Genomic DNA, 15,142 nt, shown 5'->3' on the forward strand with positions numbered 1-15,142 from the left:
GCTGATGATGAACGACTGACGTACAGAGCAGATGAAAGAGGCTTTGTTGTAAATGTACAAGATTTTTCTTCTTTGAAATTTAATTATATTTCACTTAATCATTCCTTTAAAATATTACACTTGGGGATTTATATTCTCAAGAATTTTATCAAAGTGGTTGTTTCAAAATAAACACAAGAAACCCTTTCTGGAAGAAAACAAAAACAACATGATAAAGACAACATACTCAGACACAGATATATTCCCAGGGTCTGGCATTTATTGCCTTTTTAATTTTAAGAAACAAGGATCAATGCTGATGGAAATATTTCAAGAGGTTTTCAAAGTATGTTAAGGAAATAAGAATGAAAATCAGAAATAAGGGCATTTGAGGAAGGTTAAATAGATGTTGGGAAGTGAAGGGTTGGCCTACAGTTGTGTGCAACTTGAACTTTTTCTGGAAAGAATTTCCTGTGACTGGTAATATCACTGTTCTTTTTCTCTGTGTGGACACATTTGTACTCACAACAAGCTTCATGGAGTGAGCACCCTCGTTCTGCAGCCCTCACATGTGATAGGAGAAGGGTCAATGCCCAGTGGGTACGAAACACACTACTCGTTGCATTAATTATGAGTAAGCTGTGATGAAACGCAAGGGCAAAGTGTCTCCTTCACTCTGAGGACCACACACTCTATGCCTGCCCATTGGGTTAAAAATCTCTGATTATAGTCATTCTTATTATGAAATGCTTTTAGAAGTATGAGTGACACTTCAACAAAATGGACCAAATTGTTACTGCTTTTAAACCTCTATGTATTGGGTTCGCAATGTGACCTGCTGCACAGCGCTTCTTTCATTTACACTTCCCTTTCATTTCTAATGTCTGCCGACATTGTTCCCTGTGTTGTGTGTGCCAGAATGGATTGGGGCCATCCAGCGAGAGACAGATATTAGAACCAGCGGAGAGTGATTACAGGTGGCATCTGGCAGGAGTCATTTTCTCTTAAGGCTTTGATGTGTCATTCCTGGTAAATTGGTTCTATTAGCTATCTAAAGGCACCAGACGCACCACAGGAGATTATGCCAATAAATCTTTAGTGGATTATATATATTTTTTACTATTGCTGATATATTGCAGTTCAGGTAAACTCAAGTATGTTTGTCTAGAAATGGATTCCAGTGTAAGCTTCTTAGGTGCTCCCTTATTGAATACATGTTTCTGAAACTTGTTCTTTCATGAAATGACCCAATGCTAGAAATGAATTCTTTTAGCAGGCATTGGTGTATGACAAGCTGTTTTATCTAAAAAATAAACTGTTTGATTTTAAAAATTGTTAGTAGATGATTGTGTTGGTAAATTCAGTGAATATTGCAAATATTTACCAACTGTGTGAACTGACGATGGCAGGTGGTCCAGAACATGTAACAACAAAATGAATGTGACAAGAGAGCATTTGGGGACTTAGGGTGGTTCGCTGATGGATGTGGACTGGAGTCAGGATGTTCGATAAGGCTGTATATGCTATTGGGGTGATGTTTCTTCGGTTTATGAACACCGCCCCCAGTGAGCCTCGTTTGTAAACCAGCTTCTTCATACTTGGAGCCATGGCTATTCTCTCCCTGTACACTTACTTAAATTCTACACTTCCTTCTGGGTTCAATTCATATTTTATTCTAAAAATTTTTTATTACTTTCTAATCATCACCAGTGCCTTCTCTACCTTAATATCTATAGTAGCAGAGGGAGCTAGAAATAGCTATTGCATTTAGATTCTTTTTTATCTATAGTGGTTGCATTTCTACTCATACCTTAAGATGCAGATCAAGTGTTTCCTCTCTGATTCATCAGAGAAATAAAAATTAAAGCCACAATGAGATATCACTTCACACCTTTCAGAATGGCTATCATCAATTAGCCAACAAGCAACACGTATTGGTGAGAATGTGGAGAAAAGGGAAGCCTTGTTCACTGTTGGTGAGAATGCAGACTGGGCAGCCACTGTGGGAAGCAGCATGGAGTTACTGCAAAAACTTAAAAATGTACCTGCCTCATATCCAGTGTTTCCACGTCTGGGTTTATATCCACAGCAATCCGAAACACTGACTCAAAAGAATATATGCACCCCTATATTTCTTGAAGCAATACTTAAAATAGCTACATTTGGAAGCAGCTCAAGTGCCCATCAGTAGATGAGAGGATAAAAAAACTGGTATATTTACCAAAGAAAATACTACTTGGTTTTAAAAAGGAAGAAAATCTTATCTTTTGCAATAGCATGGGTGAACCTGGAGAACATTATGCTAAGTGAAATAAGCCAATTAGAGAAAGACAAATAGCATATGATTTTACTCATATGTGGAATCTAATGAACAAAATCAACTAACAAACAAAGTAGTAACAGACTCATAGGCACAGAGAACAGACTGACAGCTGTCAGAGGGCAGGGAGTTTGGTGTGCTGGGTAAAGACAGTGAAGGGATTAAGTTAAAGGAAAACCTCCCAGACATGGACAACAGCCTGGCGATGAGAGGAGGGAAAGAGTGGTGAGGGTGAGCAGCAGAGGGTCAAGAGGAGATAAGTGGCGATGGAAGGAGAATTGACCTGGGGTGGTGAACACATAACACAGTGTACAGATGATGTACTCCAGAAACCTACAAAACTGTATCAACCAGCATCACCCTGATGAATTCAATAATATAATTTAAAATATTGATCACTGCATTCTTAGTTCCACTCTTGTTCCTAGTACATAAGATTACCTTTATTTTTTGTCACCCTCTAACCTTTTTCTACTTTTATTTTTGTCTCCCCTATCCTTGGTTCATTTTTTTCCCTCTTGGAATTTTCTTCTCAATATAAAGTACAATAGAAGGGGAAAAATGAAAAGGGATGTGGCAGGAATATGAACATCATGTTTTTTATATTTTAGCTAATAGCCCCCAAATTTATTAATATGTTGATGTGTTTTTAATCAATTTAATCATTCAGTTTTCATTGGTTTTATAGGTATTTATTGAAGGGCTGCCACTGTACTGGTTTCTCTGGTTGGTGCTGTAGAGATCACATGGTATTTATTATTTACCTCAGAGGAGCTTATTACTTTAGAGAGTCAAAATGTTCATTCCTGAAAAACACTAGGATTATGCTAAGCAGAGCCTAAGTTAAGTACCAAATTAGCTGATGCAGCAATTTAATAACACAGGTATTTTGGAAATGAAGTGTGTATAATGCAAAATTAATAAACTAAGGGTATATGATAGTAGACAGAGGACAGAGTGTATGTGGGAGTCTTTATTGAAGAACAAAGGAAGGCCTTCAGAGGTCTAAAGTTGGCTTTCATACCCTTTCCACACCAGTATGGATTGCTTTATGTGATTTAATCTCTGTCTGAAATTCTTCTGACCTTTTAATTTTCACATTGAAGTTGAAGACATCTTTCCATGGAAAGTTAGCAGAAAACTAAACCTAATAAAGCATCTCTACAGAATAATGTGGACATTGTCACTATTCATTTCTAGCTTTTGGTCAGTCTGTGAGATTTAATACTTATGAGGCAGTAGATCCACTTATGAAAGTTGTCTCATCTGCAGTGAAGTCATCATTTTCAAGCCTGACTTGTTCTTGAAAGAGCAGGGGAGAGTGTGGGGCAATCACTACCATGGTTATCTTCTCAAGTGCTTTGTTATTTGATAGGATTGAAAGTCTTATGCTAACACTTTTTGCTTGTGAGCTGGTGATACATGGAATAAAGTAGTTGGTGAAGGCTTTATGATGTCAGAGAAACTTTCATATTACTGAATCTGACAGTATTAATTTCCCTCCTATAATTGTGTCAATAGCATTTTGTAATTTCATATTAAATCTTTTTTTACAAATAACAGATCAGGCATCAGTCTGGCTTCCTCTGATGTCTATGGGAAGCTTGCCAAGGATATGGCTTATGAAACACAGCCCTAGAGAAGCCCCATCTGTCCCATTTAGACGATATACAGTGTCAGATCTCAGCGGTGGAAGTAATAACTGCAAGCTCCTCTCTGGGCAGACAGCAAGAGAGGGCTACTGATCACACTGATTAAAATAAACACACCCTCAGGGTGGGTTGTAGTCAGTATAAATTTAAACTAGATAACCACTTTCCAACAAACTTCTGCATTTAGGGCCAGTGTCAGTTGGAAAAATAAAACAAATACAGGTCAGCTCATTGCAAATACATGTAATCTTGATTTAGCCATATTGGAGGTCATTATGTTTTTCCCCCTCTCAGAAAAATAACTTTTAAGGGACTTAGAGCTGTATAAAATGCTTCCCCAAGATGTCAGAATTCAAGGGCATGTTTTAAGTTGGATCAGGATTTAGTCCAGCTTTGCCGAAATACTTCCAAAAACAAGGTCAGAATGGAAGAATGTGTTTCATCCAGAGTCACATGGATGTGACTCTGAGTCCCATCATTTCATTCTGAGTTTTATTGGGAGATTCAATTAGCACATAAAAACCATTAATACAGATGGACCCCCTGAAAGCACAAAACCTCTAAAAAGTTAAAGCCGATTGAATTATGGGAATATACTTCCAAAAGAGGTTTCCTTTTGAAGTTATCAGTAATTATGTAGAAACATATCAAAGATAAAGTTTTTTGATATTCCTTTACTATATATTTCTAATATGTATTAAACTACATACATAAACTACTTATATACTAGGTATCTAGTCAGTGCTTAGAGGTAAAATTTGAGCCCCCTTGAGGATATTGCAAATGAGCAAAGGTGATGAAGTCTAAACCAGGAGTAAATATTTTTTTATAGTCATAAAATAAAGCTTGATTATCCATATGTGTGTAATTGACTTCTAAGGTCAAAGTTTATTTTAGCCTGCTTTTTCTGCTTCACTGCAAAGCTGGTGAATAAGGATGTAAGGGATTTGTTTTATTCAGTGGTGATGGTTCATTTTCATAATTATCAGACAACATTTACTGAAGACCAACTAAGTATTTACTTTGTCTTGATTTCCAATGATAATTTTATTATGTAGAAAAGAAGCAATTCTTTTTTTTTAAATTGTGACACAAAGTATTAACAGAGCTCTGGAAATGGAGGGCATTATCATAAGGAATGAAGCAGCTATTGAAGTGGGCGAATTACTTAATAATTTTAGGCATTATATTTCCTCAACCATCAAATGAGAAGGTCAAATGAAATAATTTCTAAAATTTCTGCCAGCGGTTATGTTTCATTCTTTTTGATCAACAAATTCTCTTTATGAATCAAAATGGCACAGCTCAATGCCATCCATGTGTACAATTTCTAATAGTTCAAAACTTTTAGAGTCAGCTTCTTATAGTTCAGAAACCTGAATAACTATTTTGAAAGACTATATGCACCCCTATGTTCTTTGCATTATTATTTACAGTAGCCAAGTTCTGGAAATAGCCCAAGTGCTCACCAGTAGATGGCTGAATTAAAAAAAAAAAAAAACAAACTATGGGGTGTTTATACAATGGAATACTAGCTGGCCAGAAAAAAAAGAAAAAATCTTTCTTTTTGCAACAGCATGGATGGACCTGGATAGTATTATGCTAAGTGAAATAAGCCAGTCAGAAAAAGACAAGTATTGTGTTGGCCAAAACATTTGTTTGGTTTTTAAGTGAAAATAAAAGACACATTTTTTATTTTTACTAATAACTTTATTGAACAACATATTGACCATTTTGTTCCACCACCTTCTGTCACTTTCTAGCAACTTTATAATTCTATCTTCCCAAAACTTTTTATCATTTTGAGCAAAGAACTCTTCCTGATACTTTTTTGCAGTCTTCCAAGGAACTGAAATCTTTTCCATAAAGAGAATTTTGCAAAGACTGAAATAAATGGCAATCTGAATACGTGTCTGGTGAATACAGGGCATGAATCAGAACTTACCATCAAAGCTGTGACAGTTTTTGCCTGGCTATCAAAGAAACATTTGATCTCACATTATCCTGATGAAAGATTATGTATTTTTTATTGACTAATTCTGGATGCTTTTTGTCAAATGCTGCTTTCAGTTGGTCTAATTAGGAGCAGTAGTTGTTGGAACTAATTGTTTGGTTCTCCAGAAGTTGCTCATAATAGAGGACTCCCTTCCAATCCTACCATATGCACAACATCACCTTCTTTGGATGAAGACTGGCCTTCGGCGTGGTTGTCAGTGGTTCATTTCACTTGCCCAATGATCTCTTTCATGCTACATTACTGTAGAGTATACACTTTTCAGTGCCCATCACAATTTGTTTCAAAAATGAAGTGTTTTTTTTTTTTTAATGCTTAAGCAGAGGATCACTTGTGGAAAGTACAGTCAAGGAGGTTTTTTGTTTTGTTTTTATATTTTGCTTAACTTATGTGGAACTTAAACATCAAAGCAATTTACATAATCCAGCTAGTACGAATGATTATCAGTGCTTAATTTGAATGCTTTGAGTATGTCAGCTGTGTCCTGCATGGTATAACATTGATTGTTCTCAACTGATGTCTCAATTTGATGGCTATCAACTTCAACTGGTCTGCCTGACATCCAGTAAGGAATCTCCAGCACAAAACTTCACAAAGCACTTTTGACTCATTCAATCAGTCACAGCACCTTTCATATAATGTACAAATCTTTTCTTGTATGGTAGTTATGTTTTTTATCTTTCTTGAAATAATAAAGCATACTGTGGCAAAATACTGCTTATTTTCTTCCATTTTCAATATTCAAATGGCTACAAAACAATTCACCAATTTTGGTAAGTTTTTTTAAAATGCACACTGATATGACAGCTAAATGTACAACATAACAAAATTGTTTTAAATAAAATTAAAGACAGCTAAGCACTATTAAAGCCATCTTATGCAAAACAAACAAAAAAATCTTTTGATCAACCAAAAAAGCGGCATCTAATGAACAAAATAAACTAACAAACATTAGATACAGACTCATAGACACAGAGAACAAACTGACAGCTGTCAGAGGGGAGGGAGGTTGGCAGCTGAGCCAAAAATGTGAAGGGATTAAGCAAAAAAAAAAAATCATAGACACAGACAATAGTATAGCTATAGCCAGTGGGAAAGAGGGGTAGGTGGGAAAAGAGGGGGTCACTAGAACAAAAAGAGACTTGACTTTGGGTGGTAAGTGCATGATGCAGTATACAAGTGATATTTTATTGAGTTGTACACTTATAACTTGTATGGTTTTGTGAACCAATGTCACCCAATAAATTCAATTAAAAATTGTTGGCTGCCACTCCGCAAACTGAATAATTAAATGTAAATTGAAGGTCCCACATGGAGCCTGGGGGCTGCTACTTCACAAACTCTGCAGCTGGACAATGGGACACCCATGAAATGATATCACCTGCTGGCTAACTTGCTTTAAGACTGAGAAGATTTGGGAGAGGAGATTTTACATATACATGAAGAGTTTGGAGAGAAATTTTCTCCAAAATTCTGCAATTCTTAAATTTTCTCACTTGAAAACCTTGTTGGAGGGCAAATGCATATGTTTACATTTAGAAAAAAAGACAACAAATAACAAGTGCTAGTGAGGATGTGGAATAAAGGAACACCATGCGCTGTGATTATAAATTAATGCAGCCACTATGTGAAACAATATAAATATTCCTAAAAAATTAAAATAGAACTACTGCACAGCTCAGCAATTACAATTCTGGGTATTTATCCAAAGAAAATGAAAACCATAATTTGAATACCCAGAATATGGAAGCGAACTAGTCATCCATCCATAGACAAATGGATAAAGAAGATGTGGTGCATATATACAATGGAATGTTACTCAGATTTACAAAAAAATGAAATAGTACCATTTGCTATAACATGGATGGGCCTAGACAGTATAATGTTAAGTGAAATAAGTAAGAGAGAATGATAAATACCTCATGATTTCACTTATATGCAGAATCTAAAAAACAAAGCAAAGAAGTGAAACAGAAACAAACTCATAGGTAAGAAAACAAAATGATTGTTGTCAGAGGGGAGGAAGATGAGGGTTTGGGTGGAAAAGAAGGTGGTGATTAAGAGATAGAAATTTCCGACTATGAAATAAGTTACAGGAATCTAATGTACAGCATAGGGCATAGAGTCAATAATATCGTAATAACACTGTATGGTGACAAGTGGTTATCAGACTTGATGAGATGACTACTTTTTAAAGTATATAAATGTTGAATAACTATGTTGTACACATGAAACTACTATAATGTTGTATATTAACTATTATTAAAATAAATTTTAAAAATTTATAAAATTTATAAAAGGAATTTTAGTGTGCCCTCTAGGTCAGAGTTTCTCAAACGCAACACTATTGACCTTTGAGACCACATAACTATTGTAGGATGTGTCCTGTTCATTGCACAACTTTTAGTGGCATCTCTGTCCTCTACCAACTGGATACCAGGAACACTCTCCCTGCACCACAACCCCTCTTTCAGTAGTAATGAGGGAAATACAAGTTAAAACAATGAGATACTAGTTTACACACAACAGGTTTGATTAGAATAAAAGTGGTAGGTATTACCAGTCATTGGGAATTATGATTGGTAATACCTAACCAATCAAAGCATTGAACAATAAGAATTCTGATAAAATTGTTGATGGAAATGTATGGTAAGTCAGTTACTTGGAAATCGGTTCAATGGTGTATACTTAAAGATGTTTATACTCTTTAACCTGGCAGTTTTACTCCCTGCACACAACACAGAAATGAATGATTGTTTCACCAGAATGTGTACAAGAATGTTTATAGCATCTTTTTCTGTAATAACTCCAAACTTGAAGTTATTATAGAATGATTAAACAAAATAAAATATTTATAAATGAGAATATCATATAGCTATGAAAATGAGTTAACTGTAGATAAACAAAACCAATGTCCATAAATATTTAAAAAATCTTTGAAAACATAATCCAGATAGAAAAAAGTACATGCTTTGTAATTCCATTCATATATAAAGTTCAAGACAGGCAAAATTAAGTTGTATAGCTTAGGGATACACCATTAAGGAATAAATCTAAAAGATCAGGTCAGCTCTGGAAGGAAACAGGGTGCTGTCACTGTATAGGGCCAATTGGAGAATAACAATATTTTTTTTCTCTCTTGGCCAGATGTCTACTGTATAGATATTCGTATTATAATAGCTCATTAAGTTATACATTTATATTTTAGCATTATCAATGTGTTATTTTTACAAAGATATAAAGAGAAGCTATATTACACTAAATACAATGGAGCTTACATACTGGTAAAATATAATTTTTAAATTTTTTTAAAGTTTTCGAGCGGAAGGTAAAAGTTGCAATAGAGTGTTCAGTGGGTTGGCTTATATTAATTTTTAACAGTTTTAACTAATGGATTTTATGAAGATTTTGAGGAAAGTTGCTTTCTCAATTAAATTAAAAAGGTTTAGAGTTAGTGTATCATAAAAAATTTAAATTTTAGACCTTGTAAAGGAGCCCAGAGTCTTCATTCTGTATTCTGTGTCCTGGAAATACTTCTAATTCAGCTTTTACATTATCTTTAGAATCACTCTTTTTGAAAAATAGCAAAAATGAAGTAATAAGGCCAATATTTCACACTTAGCTGCACCACTATCTTCCCTTGTTATCAGTTTATCACCATACCATTTCCTTCTCTACCCATTTCGGACTTAGTCCTTCAAAATAGGACTTCACTTTATATTTTTAAAAAATATTTTATTTATTTTAGAAAGGGAAAAGGAGGGTGAGAAGAGACGGTGAGAAACATCAATATGTGATTGCCTCTCATGTGCCCCCTACTGGGGACCTGGCCTGCAACCTAGGCATGTATCCTGACTGGGAATCGAACCAGTGACCCTTTCGTTTATAGGCCACACTCAATCCACTGAGCCGTACAAGCCAGGGCAAAAAAAAAAAAGTGTTATTCCTTATTAAAGGTTTCTTCATTCTACATTTTATGACTTAAAGCCATCTGAGGTGACCTGCATATCTGTTAGTCAAATCTGTAAACCAACACCTCTACTCCTGTACCCATATTCATTTTCTGTGCTCTTCCCCGTTCAAATGGAAGAAATAACCCTGTTCAGGTTAAACCCAAAACATTGTTTCTCATTTTTCCGTTCTCTTCTTTTTAGTGACTATACTCCTTTTTAATGTTCCGTATTTTTTCTCTTGAATCAATAGTCTCTTTTTCTATTTACTCTTTCATTATCACCAGCATGTGGTATGTGTACGAGAATTTCCCATCTTAAGAAAGTTCATTCATTTACATTGCCCTCCAATCACAAACCTACTTCTCTGCATCTTTTCCTAGCAGTGTTTGGTGTTATACACACTGATATGTCTCTACTTCTTCAGTTTCTATTTGTTTTTAATTCATCTCTTAGTTTTTATTTCTATATTTCTCCGAATCTGCTCCTGTTAAAACTTTCTGTTTTCCAGATATAACAGATAATTCTGCAGCTTTATCTTTCTGTAACTGGATTCAATCCAAGCACGTTCAAAGTTGACCACTTCCTCAAATGCCTGATTCATTTGGCTACCTTTATATATTTATATTCTTTTTCTTAGATGACCTTGTCCTTTCAAGGCTTGAAAATCCATCTGGAATCATCTCCTACCATTCAAATGTTTGATTACAGATGCCTGCCTGGTATCTAAATGCCAGATGGAACCATCTCAAATTTAGCATGACCAAAATGAGGCTCTCCGTTCTTTCCTCTCCATCCCTCTATTTCCCTACTCTTCTTCATTTTGGAAGTGGCTTCACTATCACCAGTTCTTGAGTTAAGTATCTCGTTAATTTCTCTGCTTATCTCAGCTCACTCCACACATTTCAAGCATTAACAAACTTTTCAATATTGCTGCCAAATATCCTGCATTTGTTCACTTCTATCCACTGCTACCAGTATAGTTCCAAGCCATCACCATCTCCTGCCTAGATCTCTTTGCCAGCCACTACTTATCTGTCTGATTTTATTCCTACTATTTTTCAGTCCCTCTTAAAAATGAGTCAATTTTTAAATGTAATTCTTAATAAAATCATGCCACTCCCTACTTAAAACCTAGCAGCTGCCAATTGCTCTTTCAATAAAATTAAAATCCTTTAACCAGACTACGTGAAGCAGTATGACTGAAATCCTGTCTCCCTCTGATTCAGCTTCATGGTTTTCCACTTACTCATTGTTTTTCATGAGAGGTGATGATCTTCTGTCACTTTCATGAACATTCCAGGTCTCTCCCACTCAGCTCTTTTGCACCTGCTCTTTCTTCTGCCTGGATAGCTTTTCTTCTAACTTTTTCTGACTGGCTTGTTTTTAATCTTCAAAGCTCAGCTCTTTAAAACAGACTCTAAGAACTGCCCAAACTTTCCAGTTACTCCTACAATAGCACACAGTCCAGTTTCTTCATAGAAATGAGCAGAAACTGTAGTCATCTTGTTTGATCATTTATTAGTTTAATATAGAATTTCCATACAAGCGTATATAAGCTTTCAGAGACAAGTGCCTTTTCTGTCACTATACTAATACCTAGGGAAGTGCCTTGCACTTAGAAAATTCCCAATCAATACCTGCTGCATCTGTGACAGCCTGGCTGAATGAAGCAATTAACTAAGTGCCTAATTAAGTAATGAATGAAGGAAATAAATCCAATTTCTAGAAGCATGAGATCCATCAGGTTTTTTATTGTATTTTTTCCATTACCATTTATCTCCCCTATTCCCTCTTACCTCCACTCACCCCCAGTTTTTTTCTAACTGCTGTTGGATACAACGGATATGTACTCTTTCCCAGGAAGGCAGTAATTTAGGAACTTCCTGACCCAATTTTAAGTTTTTGTTTAGATTTGACATCCCTTTGGATACAGGTTATTTAGAGGGAAATGTTGGCTATGATGAAACTTTTTGTTCTCAAGATGTTATTAAAAGCAGTTAAAGGAGAAGGTGTGATGTAGGGAACTTTTCATGAAGGAAAACTAGATCATTTTTATATTTACCAAAGTATTTTAATCAACAATGATTTAAACTGAACATCGATGATCTTCTAATTTTGGTGCTGTTACCTTTGTTTTCTTTCTATCTAAGATGGGATCAGAGTTCACAAGTAATTAAGGCGCTTAGGACATTGATTTTTGTGAACCAAATTGCTTACTTTTTTTTTTTCTTTCTCTTGAAAAAGTATTTTGGTCTCAGGTTTTTTTTTACTGGATATTCAGGAGGTAAAAAGGAAAATACATGTTTTAAATTGCTCTATAAATTAATAGTGTAAAGACTCCATAGTATATAGTACATAAAATGATTTTAGATATGCAGAAAAAAATTCCAGAGCTTTCTGACTGTTTAGAAACTAAATGCAATAAAATTAAAATAGCCTTTAAGATAGGGTGCTCACTATCAAGGAAATCATCAATTGCCAAATATACAATTTTTAAATTTTCTATATTTTGGGGAGAAATTTTGCTTTTTATACTTCCAACTACTAGCACATTTGTGGCATTTTCCCGAAAGGTTATCATTTTCATAGACTTGTTTATAAAGTCATAGATTTTGAGAATAATTCTGAGGAAGATATCACAACTCTTCTTATTTTACATACATGGAAACTAAGGCCCAAAGAAGTTAACCCACTTCCTTGCAGTCACTGAGATACTGAGTATCAGAGCCAGGGGTGGAGTCTTGGCAGTCAGCGCCAGAACAAGTCTCTGGGCCTCTTATCACTGCAGCACTATTTCTTTGTTCTCGGTTTGCTTTTCTAAGTAAATTTGGAATCATAATAAAAATATAGAGATACACTTCATATAGTGAAATTTTGCAAATTTTGTGTTTTGTATTTTTTCTTATAAATCACATGAGTCAGTAGATCCACTATAGTATTTGGCTTCTGATTGTTTCCTTCACTATAAAACAAAAATACTAACAGTGCCACTTGTACAGAGTAGGACTTTGTAGGTACTCAAGAGGTAAGATCTACCCTGGCTGGTGTAGCTTGATGGATTGAGTGCGGGCCTGCGAACCAAAGGATGGTGGTTCAATTCCCAGTCAGGGCACATGCCTGGGTTGCAGGCCAGTTCCCAGAAGTGATGCATGAGAGGCAACCATACATTGATATTTCTCTCCTTCCTTTCCCTTCCAAAAATAAATAAATAATAATAATGATAAAAATATTTTTTTAAAAAGGTAAAATCTTTTCCATTGCTTTCATCCAGGGGTATCAATTGTCTTATGTCTGATTCCCTGGAAGGAAAACCTGAGATGGGATTCAAGTGCAGGTGATCGAGCATGTCCTTTAGGAAAGACCCATTGAAGCTGGCATATTCACACTGGAGGAAAACGCTCCCGGAGGGCAAGGGAACAGTTAGATTTATCTCTGTGTCTGTCGTGGCCAGTCACTAGCTCCCAGCTACAAGAGGAGGTTGGGGATGTTGAGTAATGTGCTTTTTCTATAGGATGAAGTGTCTCCTGCTGAGCCAATAGGAATTCTCTGGAGAAGGGGAGGCTGTGTACAATCAGCACCCAGCCCACAGCAGATGGGGATGCTGGCTTCAGCCCCAGGGAAAGGAGCTGAGTGGGACCCCAACAGTATCTACTGTATTAATGATGTCTAGAATTTGATATCTCAATTCACATATCTCTCGGGACTTTTAAAGTCATGAATAATATGTCTGAAATGTTAAATTAACTACTGCCTATGTGTAGTTGTTCCTTGGTTTGCTCGAGGAACAGCCAAGTTCCTTTACTCAAGTTTTGCTAGATTAATTCAAAAGTGGATGAGATTTTCTAAAAGTCTCCAAGACTCAGAGCTTTGAATCCTAACCTTATTTTTTTGTAGTCAGTGAATTATTAAATGATTAGCAAAATTCTTCTCCCATGTAACAATGACTCAATTTGCTGATATTATTATCAGTATAACATGCTTTAGAATTAAGATGAACTGTACTGTAATTATTAATTTAAAACATGAACATCTATTTTAGCTTTCTACCTGTGGAATTGTGGGGCATTGTCCTTTTAACAAGAGCAATAGCTTAAAGTGAATTCACTTTATCTATTTTATTTTACTTTTCTTCAATCAGAAAATTATAAGAAAATAAAAGCTGATATAATTTTGGGAGTGAGTCAAATTTTAATAACATTACATAATTTTAGGCATTTCTCTTGTCCATTTTCTGTCTTTAAATATAAATGAATTTGCCCCATGATGTAATTATCTATCTCTGAGGTTCCCCCTTCACTCATTCAAAGTTCCTGGCATCTTACCTACTTCCTCTGATTGTTGTCAGTTCTTCCTTCTATCATTTCTCAGTTCAGCTTCACTAAACAGCTCTTTGAGGATGTAGAATGCATATTCTTTCTTCTCCCTTGCATGCATTTCATAGCTTCCATTATAAAAAAGGTTGATTTATTGTTGGCAATACAGATATATCTCTTTATGTGTATATATAAAGATATATATATACATATATATATACATATATATATATAGTACCAAAATACTGCCTTTTTTGTTGATATAAAAACATTTGCTCAGTATTTTAAAATCTGAAAACTGAATTCTATCCTGAGAGACACCCAGATAATTATGATATATTCAATTTTTGAATAGAAAAAATTGCTATGAAAAGTGCTCAGACATCTCTCTCAGGCATCTTACTGTTATTTTAAGCCCCATTACCCATTATTACTGGGCTTTTATTTTACATTATATGTAATGGCAACATTTTTCTCAAAACCAGGTGAAGCACTTCTGGAACGATAAAGTAAAGACATCTGAAATTCTTTCCCATAAAATGTCAGAAGTAGAACTATATCTATTGGCAGATGGCATTATCTTATACATGGAAATTCTAAGGAATCCACTAAAAAACTATGAGAACCCATCAACAAATGCAGCAAGGTTGCAAGCTAAAAAATCAACATACAAAAATCAATTATATATCTATGCATTTGTAACTACCAATGCAAAAAAATTAAGTTATACCATTGACAATACCTTTGAAAAATAAACTACTTTGGAGTAAACAAGGGACATGCAAAACTTGTATTCTAAAATTCTAAAATATTCATTGAATTTAAAGAACACCTAAATAAATGGAAAGACATATTGTGTTCATGGATTGGAAGACCTAACATTGTCACGCGAGAGAATATGAATAGAGGAC

This window comes from Artibeus jamaicensis, unplaced genomic scaffold, assembly GCF_021234435.1.
Source record: "Artibeus jamaicensis isolate MK-2021 breed Jamaican fruit bat unplaced genomic scaffold, CSHL_Jam_final contig_908, whole genome shotgun sequence".
NCBI lineage: Eukaryota > Metazoa > Chordata > Mammalia > Chiroptera > Phyllostomidae > Artibeus > Artibeus jamaicensis.